The sequence below is a fragment of the Suricata suricatta genome, chromosome 3 (assembly GCF_006229205.1).
Source record: "Suricata suricatta isolate VVHF042 chromosome 3, meerkat_22Aug2017_6uvM2_HiC, whole genome shotgun sequence".
NCBI classification, from domain to species: domain Eukaryota; kingdom Metazoa; phylum Chordata; class Mammalia; order Carnivora; family Herpestidae; genus Suricata; species Suricata suricatta.
Window position 1 is genome coordinate 7,014,164 of NC_043702.1, and position 16,323 is coordinate 7,030,486.

At 43.3% G+C, this 16,323-nt stretch overlaps 1 protein-coding gene and 1 pseudogene across 1 annotated transcript in view; both read right to left on the reverse strand.

Moving 5' to 3' along the window:
- Nucleotides 1-16,323, reverse strand: part of DIS3L2 (DIS3 like 3'-5' exoribonuclease 2) — a 328,420-nt gene that overhangs the window by 136,889 nt on the left and 175,208 nt on the right. The gene's annotated exons all lie outside the window — the stretch shown is intronic.
- On the reverse strand, nt 686-785 carry LOC115288790 (annotated as a pseudogene).

Below are 16,323 nucleotides of genomic sequence, written 5' to 3' on the forward strand. Positions count from 1 at the left end.
AAGTTCCTCTAGCTCTTTTGTTTTCCTCCTGATCTAGGATCTAATCAAGGTTTATACCTAATAATTGGAGGTTGTGTCTCACTGGTCCCTTTAATGTAAAACAGTCCATTCTTTTTTTTTTTTCATTTTTTTTTTAATGTAACATTGCTTATTTTTTGAAGAGTCCAAGCCAGATGTCTGGTAGAATGTCTTATGTTCTGGATTCAGCAGCTTATTTCCTCACAGAAGGTGAAGAAAGGAAGGGACGGAAAGAAATCAAAGGTGGCAAAATTAATCTCTGCGTTTCCTACGCAGAAAGTTGAGATTTAAGTCTCGCTGGGACTCGGGAGGAATGTTCTGGCTGGAACCCTGCGCAGGTGAGAGCGTGCGCCTCGCCCCGCATTCCCTCAGAAGGCACCGGCGGTCAGGCTGCGGGGCTTCATGACGGGCTCCAGATCTAACTGCCTGATCCTCCTAGCCTCAGGTTACCTTTTCCTCTGTATTTAACAAATAATCCGTGGAATAAGACTCTAAATAATGTGACTATCCTGTTCTCAAAGAAACTTTCAAGCAATGCTTTTCGCATCCACTGGCGATTTTTGCCCGAATCAATGTAACGCTACAAATTATAAAATGGTGCTTTTCATATCCTATAAATACATTTATTAGTGAGCTCTTTTCTGCCAAGAGCTTCTCCTGCTGTGCCTCCGAAGTGTGTTTTTTCAAGAATTTGTATGTCATCCTGGCGCAGGGGCCATGCAAATCTCTGTATTGCTCCAATGTTAGCATGCGTGCTAAGTGAGCACCCCAAAGTTTGTTTTTATTTTGAGTATTATTACAGAGTCACTGATTTTTTTTTAAGTTCAATGTATTATAATCTATGACCATTACTATTCTTTCTGATACTCAAATTGTCGCAAATTGGGTTAGGGGGGCCCTTTCAAGTGATCTCCGGTGTCCCTCTGGTAGGTCTCCACAGTGAGTCTTTGAGCGCTCTGGGGCACCTGGGTGGCTCAGTCAGTTGAGCATCCAACTTCAGAAGTTCAGGTCATGGTCTCACGGTTCGTGAGTACGAGCCCCACATGGGGCTCAAGGCTGTCAGTCTGTCACTAAAGAGCCCACCTCTGTCCCCCTCTCTCTGTCCCCTCCCCTGCTTGTGCTCTCCCCAAAATAAATAAATATTAAAAAATTAAAAAATAAATCTTTGAGTGCTTCTATGCTTTTTGGCATGGCACAAGTTTCAGTCTCACCTTAAACATTTCCTATCCCAGACTAATAATCACCCAATTCCCTAAGGAGCCCTAATTCCTTCTGGCAGGGAATGATGATATTTAGAAACCAATATAGGGTATTAGACTGCTGGGTTCATTATTAATGGGGTAGCACGGCTTCTAGGCCCTTTCAGCAAGCAGAATTAGAAAATACTAAGTTAAATCAGAGAAATTGCTCATATCTGACTATTTGTGGCCCAAAAATTGGCAATTTCATGTGGTGGAACCTAACATACTGCTTAAAAATCATGAGTTCATATGGACACTCCAACTGACATCTAATACCACAGCATTCCTCCTCATCTTCTCTCATTCCACATTTATCTCTTCATTCTCCCACTGAGAACCTCAGCTCCCAATGGCCTCAATATTCAAAATAGTTACAGAATTTTAATCCAAACAGCACTGGCAACAATGAGTCTATTTAGATTTATTTGGAGTTTTATCCTTAGAAACAGTCACTAAAAGTACACAGAGTGCTCAAAAGTACGGTGCCGAAAGTTCTTTGAATTCTTTTTCCTGTATGTGGTGATGCGATGTATTTAATACACATTTAGAACCACTTGTCTTTGTTTTACGTCACGTTTAGATGTTTTGCTTTTACCTCTTTTTAGACTTGATTTCATTCGACCGTTGAACACGTAAAACATCGAGATGGTTCAAAGACCAGGTGTCCTCATGAAGGTCTTGCCCTCCTCTCTACGCTCCACCTTGTCCCCACGTTTCTCCTTGTGGCTATTACCACCACAGTCTGGGTTAGCCTTTCAGTGTTTCTGCTTTTCTTTCCAATATTATTTCTCCTCCTTTTCTCTTCGTGCCTACACAACAGCTGAATACTGTGAACTCTTTTGCAACTTGCTTTTTTCACTGAACAATAAATCCTAGAAATTATTCCGTATCTGTTCAGAGAGCAGAATCGTAAAATCATCACAACTGGAAGTTCCTTAGAGGTCACCGTAGTCCAAATTTTATCCCTCAGATGACCTAAACCAAAAATGCAATCAAACAGATCAACTCACATCTTGAAAATCTAGGATTTTCAAGGAGGTAGTAAAGTTTATTTCCTCCTTAGGCCGGCCATTCAATTTAGAGAGCTCTGACTGTCAGAAAGTACTTTCACGTGCTGAATTGACAGCTATAATTCTGAAAAACTTCATCGTTCAGCTGTTTGTCACCGCCAAGAATGAGCTGGCTCCCTCTTTTACCATGCAGCCCTTCAAACATAACTTTTCCCAAGAAACAGGCCCATTTCTTTCTTATTCTAAATGGTTTATAATTGTGTGTAATAGTAGTTGTTTTCATAATAGTTTTCACTCATTTTGCGTTAAGAACAAATCAAAGTGGCAAGAACTCGTGGGAATATCAATACAAAGAAAGTATCAGAGGTCAAGAGAAAGGCGGCCAAAACTCCTTCCTTCACTGTTTACCGGGCATCTACTGTTTTATGAGTTTGGGACACACCAAAGAACAAAGATTCCTACCCACTTATATTCTAGCTGGGGAGAAGACAGAAAATGAACAGGATTGTAATTAAGTGCTGTGCAGGAAAAAAGAAAGAAAGAAAAATTGGAACAGAGTAGGGGGAGCACATTGGCAGTGCTGATTATGCTCAGGATAGACAGGGAAGGCCCCAGTGAGATGATGACATTTGAGAATGACCTGACGGAGGTAAGGAAGCGAGCCATGGGTCACAGCGGGGAAGAAAGACTTGGACAAACGAGCATGTGCAAAGGCCCAGAACCCACCGAGTTAGTTTACGTGAGGGCACTGAACACGTGGGCACAACTCAACCGAGAGCGTTTGCAGGTAGAGCAGAGACGCTTGGCCTCTGCTCTCTTTCACTCTCCGTCCCAGAAGTCTCACATCTGGGTCCGCATGCCTAACGGAGCAGCGGGGGCAGCTGAGTCCACTGGGCCCAGAAAGTGTCTCTTTCCAGAGCTCTCTCTCTGAACAGCTCTCTTCTCCTTGTGCCTCTGCTAGCAGGATTTCCTACAACCAGATTTAAAATATCCGATTGGGGTTAAAAACAGGCTAGGAGAATACTGATTGGTAAAAACTAAGTTTTGAAATCAGACAAAAGGAAATAGTAACAAACTTCCAGGAAATGCTAGGATCAGATCTCGAAGGCTCTAAATAAAGTACTAAAAATTTAAGCATAAAAAATTCTATACAAAGTACAATATCTTCATGGAATGTAAACGCATTAGAGGCTTCAATATGATGGAAGACTTGTCTCTTTTTAAAAACACTTCTTTCTCTATCTCCTAGAAACCACCTTTTGAGAGGACAGAATTATAATAATGCTGGGTATTATTTTTGTTCTCATTTTGTACACGGGGAAACTGAGGCTCAGAGAGATTAAGTAACTTGCCAAAGGTCACAGAACTGCAGAGTTTTGATTTAATGGGACAAGAATTCAAGAGAAAGTGTTAAAAGAAGCGAAGGAGACTGAGCAGCTCCATTTCAATGGAAGTTGGCACCTCTTCTGAGCACCCTTAGTTCCATCCCTTATCTTAGGATCTAACACCTCAGACGCATTTGGGCTGAAGTAATATGTACCCCAGATTTCGTTCAGGAAAAGGTTCTCTATGGTTGACTAAGTTACAATGACTTCATTTTTAGGAACCAAACCCAAATATGACTGTTTTTCACCCTTTAACCTGAAAAGTCACATACCAAGTGCTGATATCAAGTTAATTCAAAGTAGATAATCCTTAGAATGTCGGAAAAAGTCATGTCCCAAGTCCTTTCTTTTGGAAAGCGCATACAAAAATAGGAAAAAGTAGCCAAAGAAAGAATATGCATAGATATATTTTCACTCAAATATACTCACTTTTAAATTTGTTTTGTAATTTCCAGGAGAGACACAGTTAACATGTAAAAATAAAACAGAAATTGTAACCAAATTCTAATATGACTTTATCAGAGACTTAAACACAATGGGGTAAAGGCCAGTATTTAACGGATTTAAATTCTAGTGGACAGAATTAAGAATAGTTACAAAGTCAAGGAATTAACTATGTCTAGACATCTCTCCTAGATTTCTATTTGAGGAACAGTATTTTTTTTTCTCATCCTTTGAATTCCCAAGTTAGGAATTCAGAACCTGCTGTTGAAAGGATCATCATCCTTAATTCTCAATCCATTTATCAGGCTAAAATGCAAATGTAAGTGGTGAATACATTTCCACAGTCCCAGAGCTCCAAAGAGCCCTCTCAGGGAGCATGCTGAGCTAACTGGGGAAGGGTTAAGCCACCCCTATTTTTCAGATCTGCAAACAGTTGTTCTGATATGAGAAGAATCACCACAATGGTGCCAGCTCCCTTCTATAAAAGCTATGCACACTTTTTGCACAACTGTGTGATTGTTATGGCAACCATAAAAATGGAACTATCATTCTTCAAATTACACACTGCCCCTACTGGATTACCTCCGTACGTTTGTCCTTCCACGTTACCCAGAGTCTCCTTTCAGAAATGCTACGTCTGTCCTATAGATGTTTAGGAGCAAGATAAAGTGGTCTCTTTCAAAGGGAGAGTCCACAACAATGAATCTTTCAAAGGCCTGGCTCTTCAAGAATTCTAGGGCTTCCCTGTCAAGTCTTTGAATCCTATGGTCACTAGGAGGCCAAAATATTTTCCCTGGGAGGCAGGGGAACTGCCTGGAAAATGTATTCCCCAAATGATTGTGTTTTATTAAGACGAAGACTAAAGTGCCATGAATGGGCCCGAACAGACCCCGCACAGTTGGGCAAAATACCGAGAACCTTTACTAGAGTCTCTGTTTAGTGAGGTGGGAGCCTTAAGAGACACACATGAGCATTCTGAAAATAACAGCACGAACATATCAAACAAAAATGCCAAAATAACTTTCAGCTAGATTTTAGGGTGACCAGGGACTCTATTATTACTTTGGTCAACACGAGTAGAACTTTTGTAACTTTTAACAGCAAAAAAAAAAAAAAAAAGCAGGAATTCTTTCTTCTCATTAATGGGGAAAAGCCAAGTCTGGTCTTGTATGTCTTTTAAATATTCATTTTGGGCCAAAATTCTGTTTCATTGTTCACAGAGCTCATTCTACAGTTAAAAAAAAAAAAAAAGCAGGCTGATCACGACTTCCTGGCTGATTACTGACATTAAATACTTAGATTTTGAGGCAAAATTGTGTTCGTAATAACTGTTTGCTCCTGGGAATTTCCAAATAAGATGCTGAAATTTGTGGAGTTTTCCTTTCTCAAAAATAGAATAAATTAAAAAACAATTTAAAGCCCCCCAAACTCCCAAGTTTTGAGGGGGGCAGGGCGAGTCCGGCTGCGGAGGCGCACTCCTGTCCCAGCGAGCGTGCCTGGGCACCAGGATGGAGCGGGGCGCAGAGACCGGCTTCTCTAACCCCGTCCCATCTACAGGAGAGGGGGAGTCCCCGCCCGCAGTCTGCACCTCTACCTGTGCTTCCAGGGTTCAAGCCTCCCAGCGCACTCCCTGGGTCTCAGCCCAGTCCCCACCACCAGGTCCCTACCATGCCTGGGACTGGCCTCTAATTCATCATCCCGACTTCCTTTCCTACTGAAGCAGCTCCCCCACTGGGCTCCAGTCTCCTCTCCTCTTCCGCTGATCAGATCTGTTAGCAGTTGGCCACCAGGGGGAAGGTCTCCGCTCCGGTCTCAAAAACCTTCGCTGGCTCCCAGCCATGCTGGCGTGACACTCCTCGGCTTGGTATTTGGTGTGCTCCATGAACTGGCTTCCAACTCTCCCATTCTCACTTAAGGTGATTTAACTTCAACATGGGGCCATAGACCAGTTCTGCTAAACATCCCAAATTAACGACTTGTGTAGACCCATCATCTCTTCTTCCAGACTATTCTCTTTGAAGGAAAGGATGGTTTCAATTCTGTATTTGTCAAATCCAACAGTATCTATTTCAGGGTCTTGCAAATAGTAGCGACGATAAATATTTGCTGAACTGACCAATCTCTAATTGGGCTCCTTCAACTCCTGGAAAACAAGCTAAGGCTGTGGTAGAGCCATAAATGGGTCTCACCCTCTTGTCCCTATACCAGAAGCACCAACATATCTGTGAGTAGAATACACTTCAGGTGATGCCTTCGAACCTCCAGCCATGGCCTAAGAACATGGCCCCAGAGAATTTTCTACATTTAGAACCAAAGTCTTTTGGATTATGAATATGCTGATAGCAAGGGTAGATAAGAAGACAGGAATACTGGATAAGGAAGGACAGAATTTGAGAGAAGGTAGTCTGAAATTTTTAATCTATGTAATGACTCCAACATCTTTTTGGTAAGGACCGTGCCTTAATCCTCATGAGAAAGAAAGAAGAGGCATTATTTTATAAAGCATAAAGTAGGCTAGACCCCGTACTAAGCGTTATACATGTTATTACATCTAATCCCAGCCATGGCCTGATGAGAAAGCTGGTGCCTGTATATCCCTTTTAACTTGTAAAGGAAAGTGAGGCTCAGAGGAGTTAGGTAATTCGTCCAAAAATACATCCCTTGTAAAGTGGCAGAGTAAGTGATGACTCAAATCAAATTTGTCTCTAAACTTATGTGCCTGTATTTCACTCCTGTGATTCAAGGTCATTTAAACTTTTCAAACTCCTAGGAGGCATGGAAAACTGAGTGACACCACGCAGAAATTAGGAGAAATCACAGCTGTGGTAGACGGTTCCCTGTCCTCCTCTCCCAGACCGGCAGAGATCCCAGACGGGGACAAGCCGAGCCCACCCTAGAATGCGGAGTTGGGACAGAGCAAGGGAGAGGGCGGTCAGGTGGAAGGTGTGTGAGGGGAGGAGGGGGAGAGGGCCAGCAGCCCCCGCAGGGTGACTGGTAACTGTCTGGTGAGCCCTCCCCCGAGCAGCAGGAAGCGGAAGAGGTTGGTCCGAGGCGGGTGGGGGGAGAGAGGAGGAGGCACATGTGTAGAAGCAGGAGACGGAACAAAGGAGTCTTTCTGGGTTTCCTGCCTTACTTCGTTCAGTCCCTAGTTCCCTGCCCTTGGACTCTGGGAGTCACCACAGGATCCTTAAAACAAATTCTCCTTTCTGCTTAAGCAAGCTGCAGTGGTTTCTGCTATTTGGGACCAAAAAAGTCTTAATTAATGCAACAGCTGTGGAAAGTTTCCTAGAATGGCTAACTTGTCGGGGCTCACTCCAGGGCTTTCTTGCTAACAAGCCCTGACAGGCTGTGACAGTCGTACTTCCGAGCGGCCCACTCCTGGAGGCGCTGGGAGGCAGAATATTTATACCAAGTTTCTATTTCAAAAAGAAATCAATTAAAAAAAAAAAAAGATTGCCTTTGTCACTGAAATGACCCTCAGTACAATGCTGTCACATTTCTTGGCCAGGAGGGATTTGAAGAAGGCTCTAACTTCTTTTTTCTCAATACAGGGGAGGAGGAGGTGCAGCGTTCTTGCTTGATGTGGCGTTTTGGGTTGACTTCTCTGTTTCATGTTTCCCAAGAGCATGGGTTTAAGATGTAGACCTAGGAGGATGGTGGACAAGAGCTTCCTAGATTGTGGACCTGAACTCCAGTCGCAGCTCAGCCCATCCCAGCCATGTGACCTCGAGCAAGTGATTACACTTGCCTGAGCCCTGGTTTCTTCATCTGTCAAATAGGGATAATTATTTCTCAGGCTTGTTTCAATAATTAAATAAATAAGTATAAAATAACTAAATGGGATAATACATATACAAAGAAACATTCAATAAATTATACGAGTTGGTGTATGTCTATTTGCCACATTAAACAACAAAGCTAAATGAAAACTTCAAACTTTTCCACATGTTAATTTTCTTTTATCCTGGATATTTTTGGCTGAACATTAATGGAGATGATCTATTCCTAGGGAAACGGATCTTTCTTTCGGTGTGTCTTCTGGTGTGCATCAAGCCCCAAGGCAGAGAAGACAGGAGAGGGACACTCGGTGACTACCAGCCGCGTGCCCGGCACTGTCTCTGGTCTGCCTGATGGTTGAGATTGCACTAGTGATTTAATATTTTCAAAGTAACTCTGTTTCAAAAAGAGACGATTAAATATGACTATAGAAAAGGGTAATTGAACACACATTTAAAGTATTATTATGCTTGTGGGAACACTCCTATCCTAGGAATTCTAATTACATCTGTAAGACCACAGGAGAACTGTTTAAACAATCACAATCTGAAACTCCTGATTCTCCCATATACACACGTTGGTGTAATTCCACTAAGTCACCTCTCAGGCAAAAAGATTATGGGAAACTTTACTTTCGCTGAGAGTAAATATCATGTCACAAGACCGATTCCTTCACACACGTAACAGGACTGCACGCGCACGTCGGTGTCCTTTGAAAGTCACAGAGGGCCTTGACACGCTTACTCGCATCACGCCACAACTGCTGGAAAGGTTTCTGGAATTCTTTAACTATTTTCTAAGCCAATTCATGAGCTTCACAAGAAAATCAGTTTTACTACTTTATAATTATACTTAATTTTTCTTGAAGTTGCGTTATCCAGCTTGATCACCCCCTTGATTTACCACTCTTGGCTCTAAACTGACTTGGCTGTTTCCAAAAATCAAATCCACTCTCAAAAGATGAAGATTTGCCATTGTTGAAAATGTGCCTTAGGCTCTGAAGGCAATTTCCGAAGAGGAGTCCAAAAATGTGCATGTCCTGCGCCGGCTCCTTCCCCACGGCTTGCCAGCGAGCGCAAATCCTCCTCAATCTCGAAGACGCCTTCGGTGCCCGAGCTGAGCTTCGGTCAGGCTCCCTCTCACCTCCTCTGTGCTGCGGAGGCCTTGGAGGAGATGTGTGGACTTCGTGTCCTCACTTCTTCATTCCCCCTTCCTCTCCCCTGCTGGCCACAGTCTTCTCAGGCTCCCATCGCTCACTGCACAGCGCATGAGACACCCAAGAGTCTAAGAAAACAATTTGATGGCCAAATGCAGTGACTTCTGTCCCGGGCTTCGCCCCAGCTCACAGCCCTAGAGCAGAACGCAGGGTGGCTGGCCCTTGTCTGGAAGCTGTCACCACCCTGGCCTTTGCCTTTTCATTTAACTCTTCAAATATCCTCCTTCCTGCACCCTCCACCCCGCCTTTTCCTACGCCAAGTGCTGGGCTCCTCACGGGTCCGCCGCTGGCCCCCTTTCCCATTCAGACCCGAGCTCACCAGGTCTGTCCACTCCCCTGGGCGGCTCTGACCCCACTTTCATGCACTGAAACAGGTACCTGCAGCCCGGACCCCGCTCCTGAGTGCAAGGCCTGCCTCTCTTTCTGCCCTCGGACATGGTCTTCTGGTGCCTAGACTCTACTCGGCTGTCCCCATCTGAGCATTTTGGTTTTGCTCACTATTCCCGAATCTCAGATTTTTCTGAATTTCATTTTGGTTTCAGGATGGATTTTGACACAGTTCAAGGGCCTTCCAGGCTTATTCTTCCTACTGAGAGGTCTTCCTGAGAATGTCAGGAACAGTGTTAGCTGCTTTTTCTTTTTCTTTTTCTTTTCTTTTTGTTTTTTTCCAATGTAAGACAAAAGTCTAAGGAAATCCTATTCATCCTTCAAGGCCAAGTTAAAGAAGTTACCTGGATTTATAGCTTCCTCATGCAAAATAAATTCCTTTCACAGCTGTGTTCCCCGGGAGCCTTTTTTTTTTTTTATTTGAACCTTTTATTTTGAGATAATTGTCAATTAACATACAGTGGTAAGAAATAAAGATGTTATCTACCTTGTCCGGTGGCAAAATTGTAGAGAACTAGAATAGAGCGTCAAAACCAGGGTCTCGGCATCGGCCCAGGGCACTGATCCCACCGAGACCCCCATTCTCACGTGGGCTCACTCTGTTCCACACACCCGCAAGCGCCACCTCCAACGAGAGACGGACTCTCGCCATCTCAAGGATCCCCGTCTTTAAATAACAACCGTCCCTCCCGAACTCCCCACTGAGTGCCGCCCTCGGTCCCTGCAGGACAAATCCATTCTCCAGTTCCAAAATGTGTCTTTTCCAAAATGTTACACAACAGAATCCTACAGACGTAACATTTCAGGTTGGCTGCTCTCACTCATCCCAGTTTCCTGAAGATTCACGCAAGCCCTCGCACGTTATCAACAGTCCATTCCTCTTTGTTGCTGGGGATCCCTCCATGACACGGACGCACTGTGTCTGTTTAACCAAGCCCCGTGTTGGGCAGCAGGGGGGGGGGCGGGCTCCAGTTTGGGGCTGTTATGAATAACGCTGCTATGAAAATGTGTGTGCAAGTTTTTGTGTGAACTGTGAGTTTTTATTTCTCTGGGAGAAATGCCCGGGAATGCCATTACCAGGTTGCATGGTAGTTGTGTTTAGTTTTTTAAAGAAGCTGTCAGTGTTTGCAGACCGGCTGTGCCATTTTACATTTCCACCAGCGGCGCGTGAATGATCTGCTTTCTCCACGTCTTCACCAGCATTTGGTATTGCTTGCAGCTTTTCACCAACTTTGCTTTTTCCTTTTGTTTTTGCTGTTCTGACTGGCGTGTACTGAGGTTTCACTGTGGACTCATCCTGCATTTTCTAATGGCGAATCATGTCAAACATCTTTTTCTGTGCCCATCTGTACATCCTCTTCAAGTCCATGTCATGTGCCCATTTTCTAACTGGACTGCTTCCATATTATTGAGCTTTAAGGGTTCTTTACATATTGTAGATACAGTCCTTTGTGGGAAACGTGGCTTGCAAATATTTTCTCCCAGGCTAGCCTGTCTTTTCATCCTCTTAACAGAGTCTTTCACAGACAAAAAGGTTTTAATTTTGATGTGAACCAATTTTATCAATCTTTTCTTATGTAGGCTGTGCTGTTTGTGTCTAGTCTAAGAACTCTTTACCTAGTCTTGTATCATGTAAGTATCTTATGCTCTTTTTTAAAAATGTTTATTTATATTATTTGAGAGAGAGAGAGAGAGAGAAGGAGGAAGGGAGAGAACACCAGCGGGGGAGGGCAGAGAGAGGGAGACAGAATCTGAAGCAGGCTTCTTTAGAGAAGCTAAGTTGACAGCTCAGAGCCTGACGCCGGGCTCAAAGCCACCAACTATGAGATCATGATGTGAGCCCAAGTCGGACACTTAATCGACTGAGTCGCTCAGGCATCCCTATGCGTTTTTCTATAAAAGTTTTACAGTTTTACATTTTATATTTAAGTCCACGATCCATTCTGAGTTAATTTTTGGATAAGGCATGAGGTTTAGGTCAAGGTTCATTTATTTACTTGCCTTTGCAGCCCAATTCCTCCAACGCCATTTGTGGAAAAGGCTATTCTTCCTCCACTGAATTGCTTTTGCTCCTTGTCAAATATTAATTGGACATATTTGTGTGGCTCTAATCCTGGGTTTTCTATTCTGTTTCATTAATCTATGTTTCATTAAACTATGCCTTCTAGTTTTCCGTAGGTACTCTTTATCAAGTTGACAGTCTTCTCTTTTCCCAACCTGCTGAAGAGTTTTTAGTATATATGTGTGTTGGGACTTTTCCCAACACCACCTCTGTAATAACTGACAAGACATGATTTATGTTTTATTCTGTTGATATGACAGGTTACTGGTATTGATTTTTCAGAATAGTTTTAGAGACAGAATTCACTTACTATAAAATCCACCCTTTTAAAATGTACAATTTTTTTGTTTGTTTGTTTTTAATTTATTTTTGAGAGACAGAGAGAGACAGTGCAAGCAGAGAAGGGTCAGAGAGGGGGCATACAGAATCTGAAGCAGGCTCCAGACTCTGAGCTAGCTGTCAGCACAGAGCCTGATGTGGGGCTTGAACCCACGAACCGTGAGATCATGACCTGAGCCGAAGCCGGACGCTTAACCGACTGAGCCACCCAGGTGCCCCTAAAATGTACAATTTAATCTTTGTATAGTTGGGAGTACCAATGAGGTCTATCCAAAGTGCAACTATTGCTAGCTAAAAAATAAGCAAGTGAATAAATGAATAAATAAATAAATTTAAAATGTATGAATCAGAAGATTTGAGTCTCTGCAGAGGGTTGCATCATCTCTTCCCTGACCCAAGCCTAGAACATGTCCATCACCCCAGGGGAAACTCCACACCCATTAAGAGTAATTCGATGTTCCCCCTTCCCTGGAGCCCCTGGCAATGACTAATTGACTTTCTTATCATATACTCCATGGCCTTTTATAGCCGCTTCTTCCGTCTGGCGCAATGTTTTGAAGGTTCTTCCATGCCGTGGCACGGATCAGTACTTCATTCCCTTTTATGGCCAAGGAGTATTCCAGAGCACAGATATACCATATACTGTTTATTCCTTTATCAGACGATGGACATTTGGATGTTTCATTTTTGACTATTATAGATCTGGCTGCCATAAATATTTGTGTACAAATTTTTGCATGGATATGTTTTCCATTCTATAGAAGTCAAATTACTGGGTCATAAACTCTACGTTTAACCCTTTGAGACACTGCCAAAATGTTCTCCAAAGTGGCTTTCTTGCATGGTACATACACATCTGGACCACGTCTTCTTGATGGAACGATCCTTTTAATGTTATGTCCCTCTTTGTCTCTAGTAATTTTCTTTGCACTGAAGTCTATCTTATTTGATAATAATATAGCTACTCTTGCTTTTTAAAATTGATATTTGCATGGTGTATCATTTTTCATCATTTTGCTTTAAACCCACCTAAGTCACTGTATTCAAAATGAGTTTGTTTAGAAATCTAACTACTAAGATCATGCTTTAAAAAATTTTTTTAATGTTTATTTATTGTTGAGAGAGAGAGAGAGAAAGCATGAGCAGGGGGAGGGCAGAGAGAGAGGAAGAAACAGAATCTGAAGCAGGTTCCAGGCTGTTAGCACAGAGCCCTATGCAACCGTGAGATCATGCCCTGAGCTGAAGTCAGATGCTTAACCAACTAAGCCACCCAGTCACCCCTGGATCATGCTTTTTTTAAATCCATTCCACCAATCTCAGCCTTTTAATTAGTGTTTTTAGGCAATTTACATTATTTACATTAAGGACAATTATTAATATGTTATGGGTTCGGTTGCCATTTTTACATTTTGTTTTCTGTTTGTTTCCTCTCTTTCTTGTTACAATGTTTCTTTTCTTGTCGGTTAAATGAACATTTGTTTGATTTACTCCATCTTGATTGTTTATAAAGCTATCACTCTGTGTAGTGTTCTTAGTGGTTGCTCTAGGTACCACAGCACACAAGTTACGGGGACTACTGTATCAACTTCGCACTGCTTTACGTGAGCTAGAGAAACCTGAATTCCGCCTAAGTTCCTTTACTCTCTCCACATCCTAAATATTTTCCCGCCCACTTTGAGCCCTACATTATTTAGTACTAGAACTTTTGTTTCAACCAACAAATATGATTTAAGAAACTCATGAGGACCGTTCATGATATTTGCCCCCAATTTTTACCCATTCTCATATTCTTTCCACTCTGAAATTCCAAGCCATCTTATGTTATCATTTCCTTTCTGTTTAGAGAACTTTCTTCAGTCATCCCTTCAGGGTATACTGGCTAGCAAAATTCTCCTAGCTTTCCTTTGTCTGAAAATATTTTTATTTCCTCTGCGTCTCTGAAGGATATTTTTGCTGGAAACAGAATTCATGGTTGACAGTTCTTTTCTTTCAGTACTTGAGAAATCTGCCACTTTCTCCTGGCCTCCACGGTTTCCAATGAGAAACGATTACCATTTGAATTGGTGTTCTCTTAAAAATAATACGTCATTTCGCCCCGCTTCAAAGATTTTTTCTTTGTATTCAGTTTTTGGAAGTTTAAATATGATGTGTCTTGGCACCAGTTCCTTTGGGTTTATGCTGTTTGGGGTTGTGATGCTGTGATTTATAACAAGAAACAAATTTGGTCTTCCACCCTATTTTGGGCACAGACCTCCTAAAATGCTTGGAATTTCATAAATGATAAGAGAAATAAAGGTATCTTTCGATAATCCTTTTCAATCACACCCAGGTTTATGTCAATGAGATAACTCCTGGAAAGTATGGAGCCGGTTGTCAGCCATGTGATCAGAGGGCTGAACTTTCAGCCCCACTTCCAACCTCAAGGGCGGGGAGAAGGGGGCTGGAGAGTGAGTTCATTCCCCATCGGCCAGTGATCTAATCAACCGTGCCCATGTAACGGAGCCTCCACGAAAAACCAAAAGGACAGGGTTAGAGATCATCCAGGTCGGTGTATGTGGGTCTGGTGCTGGGAGAACAGCGTGTCCAGAGAGAGCATGGAACCTCCATGCCACGTCCCCTTGTACTTTGCCCTGTGCATCTCTTTCATCTAGACGTGCTGGACTTCTGTTCTTTTCCAAGAAACCAGTAGTCTAGTAAGTAAGCTGTTTTCCAGACGGAGTTCTGTGAGCTACACTAGCCGCTGGTGTCTGGCTAGAGAACGGTGGGCACTCCCCAAGAGGTTTCTGTTGTTAGACCGCCCTTTGCCTGGTGTCTCGGCTAGCGGAGAAAGGTTTCTCGTAAAGACCTTTGTCCTTGTGCCCTCTGGTCACTCCAGGTTGGCGACTTTGACAACACCCTGCCTGGGCGGTACGGGAGGCAATGAGGAAAACCCGGGGGGTCACTGGTGTGTCCTCAAGTCCTGAGACCCCATGCAGCTGCCTTCTCGTGGCCCCCTTCCTGAATCTTCCTGTTGCTTGTTGTGCCGTGTCCGTAGTCCGGGTAAGGAGGGCCCGGGAGGACTGGGGGCACTCTGTCTTTGTCAGAAACAGAAGCTGTGCCTCATTGTATTAAAGTAATTGTAACATTTCACTTCTTCTTTAAGAGATTTTCCTACTAAATTTTCATATTACACAACAACCTCTTTTGAAGGCACTGGATTCTGTTAATTTTGTCAGTATTCATTCCCCAGGAATACCACAGAGAAACAGGAATGAGTCCCAGCACTTGCTTTGAAACACATTATATTCAGCCAATTAATACACATTCTACAAACGCTTTCTAAACACAACTTTGTCGAGGCGCCCGGGTGGCTCAGTCGGTCAAGCATCTGACTTCGGCTCAGGTCATGATCTCGCGGTTTGTGGGTTCAAGCCCCACATCGGGTTCTGTGCTGACAGAGCCTGGAGCCTATTTCAGATTCTGTTTCTCTCTCTCTCTCTCTTTCTCTCTCTCCCTCTTCCCCACGCATCCTCTGTCTCTCTCTGTCTCAAAAATAAATAAACTATAAAAAAATTTTTAAAAAATAAACAAAACTTCGTCTTTTTCTCCCCCCTCTCTTATCCTATATGCATGTATTTACAGATATAGTTTACTATATACCAAGTACTGAGTAGAGTCTAGAAACAGAAAGACAAGTGAGCCCGAACGCTTGTTCTTGAGGGCTTTGCCATCCCTCAGGAGAGCGTCACGCACAGGGAAGTTAGAGTACGTGTGGCAAGTGCCACAAAATAGGCACTTGAGTAAGAGGTGATAGGAAAAGGAGAGTGGGGCGTGACTAATTACTCCAGAGCGAGATGGCAAAGGCAGGTAAGATGGCCCTGGAGAGGGGACAAAGGGCAGGGCAGGGCGAGATGCAGAGAGTAAAATGGTTTGGGGAAAGAAGGGCTGAATCGGAATAGAATGCCGTGTCTTAAGAATGATGTGTCCATACAATTATTTACTTCTCATGGCTCTCATTTTCAAATTCTACCTTCCTTTCCCAGTCGCCGGTATCTTTAATGGGAGGCTTGTTTCTTTCCCCAGTCTTTCTCTGGAAGGGGCCCCCTTTTATCTCCAGCCCAGGCATTAAAAAGTGAGAGAGGTGAGAGTGACATCAGTAGGCCTGGCCGAGCACAGAGCTTCGAAAAGCACAACTCCGTAGGAGCATTAGGACCCATTCACCTTCATTACTTCTGTCTATGAGTTCTGTGTAATTTCATAAACAGTGAATTGGGATTTACGTGAAGGAAATAATACTGCCAGTAGTTTCAAATGACAATGACAGCTTCCTTGTTTAAGGCAGAACAATGTGATCTTGCTCCATTCCAGGTAGGGAAAGAAGGGATTCCCTTGGCAATGAAGAGCTGGGATTTAAAGCACGCCCCTTGGATTCTCTGGGTAGCCGGGGGCGGGGGGGGGGGGGGGG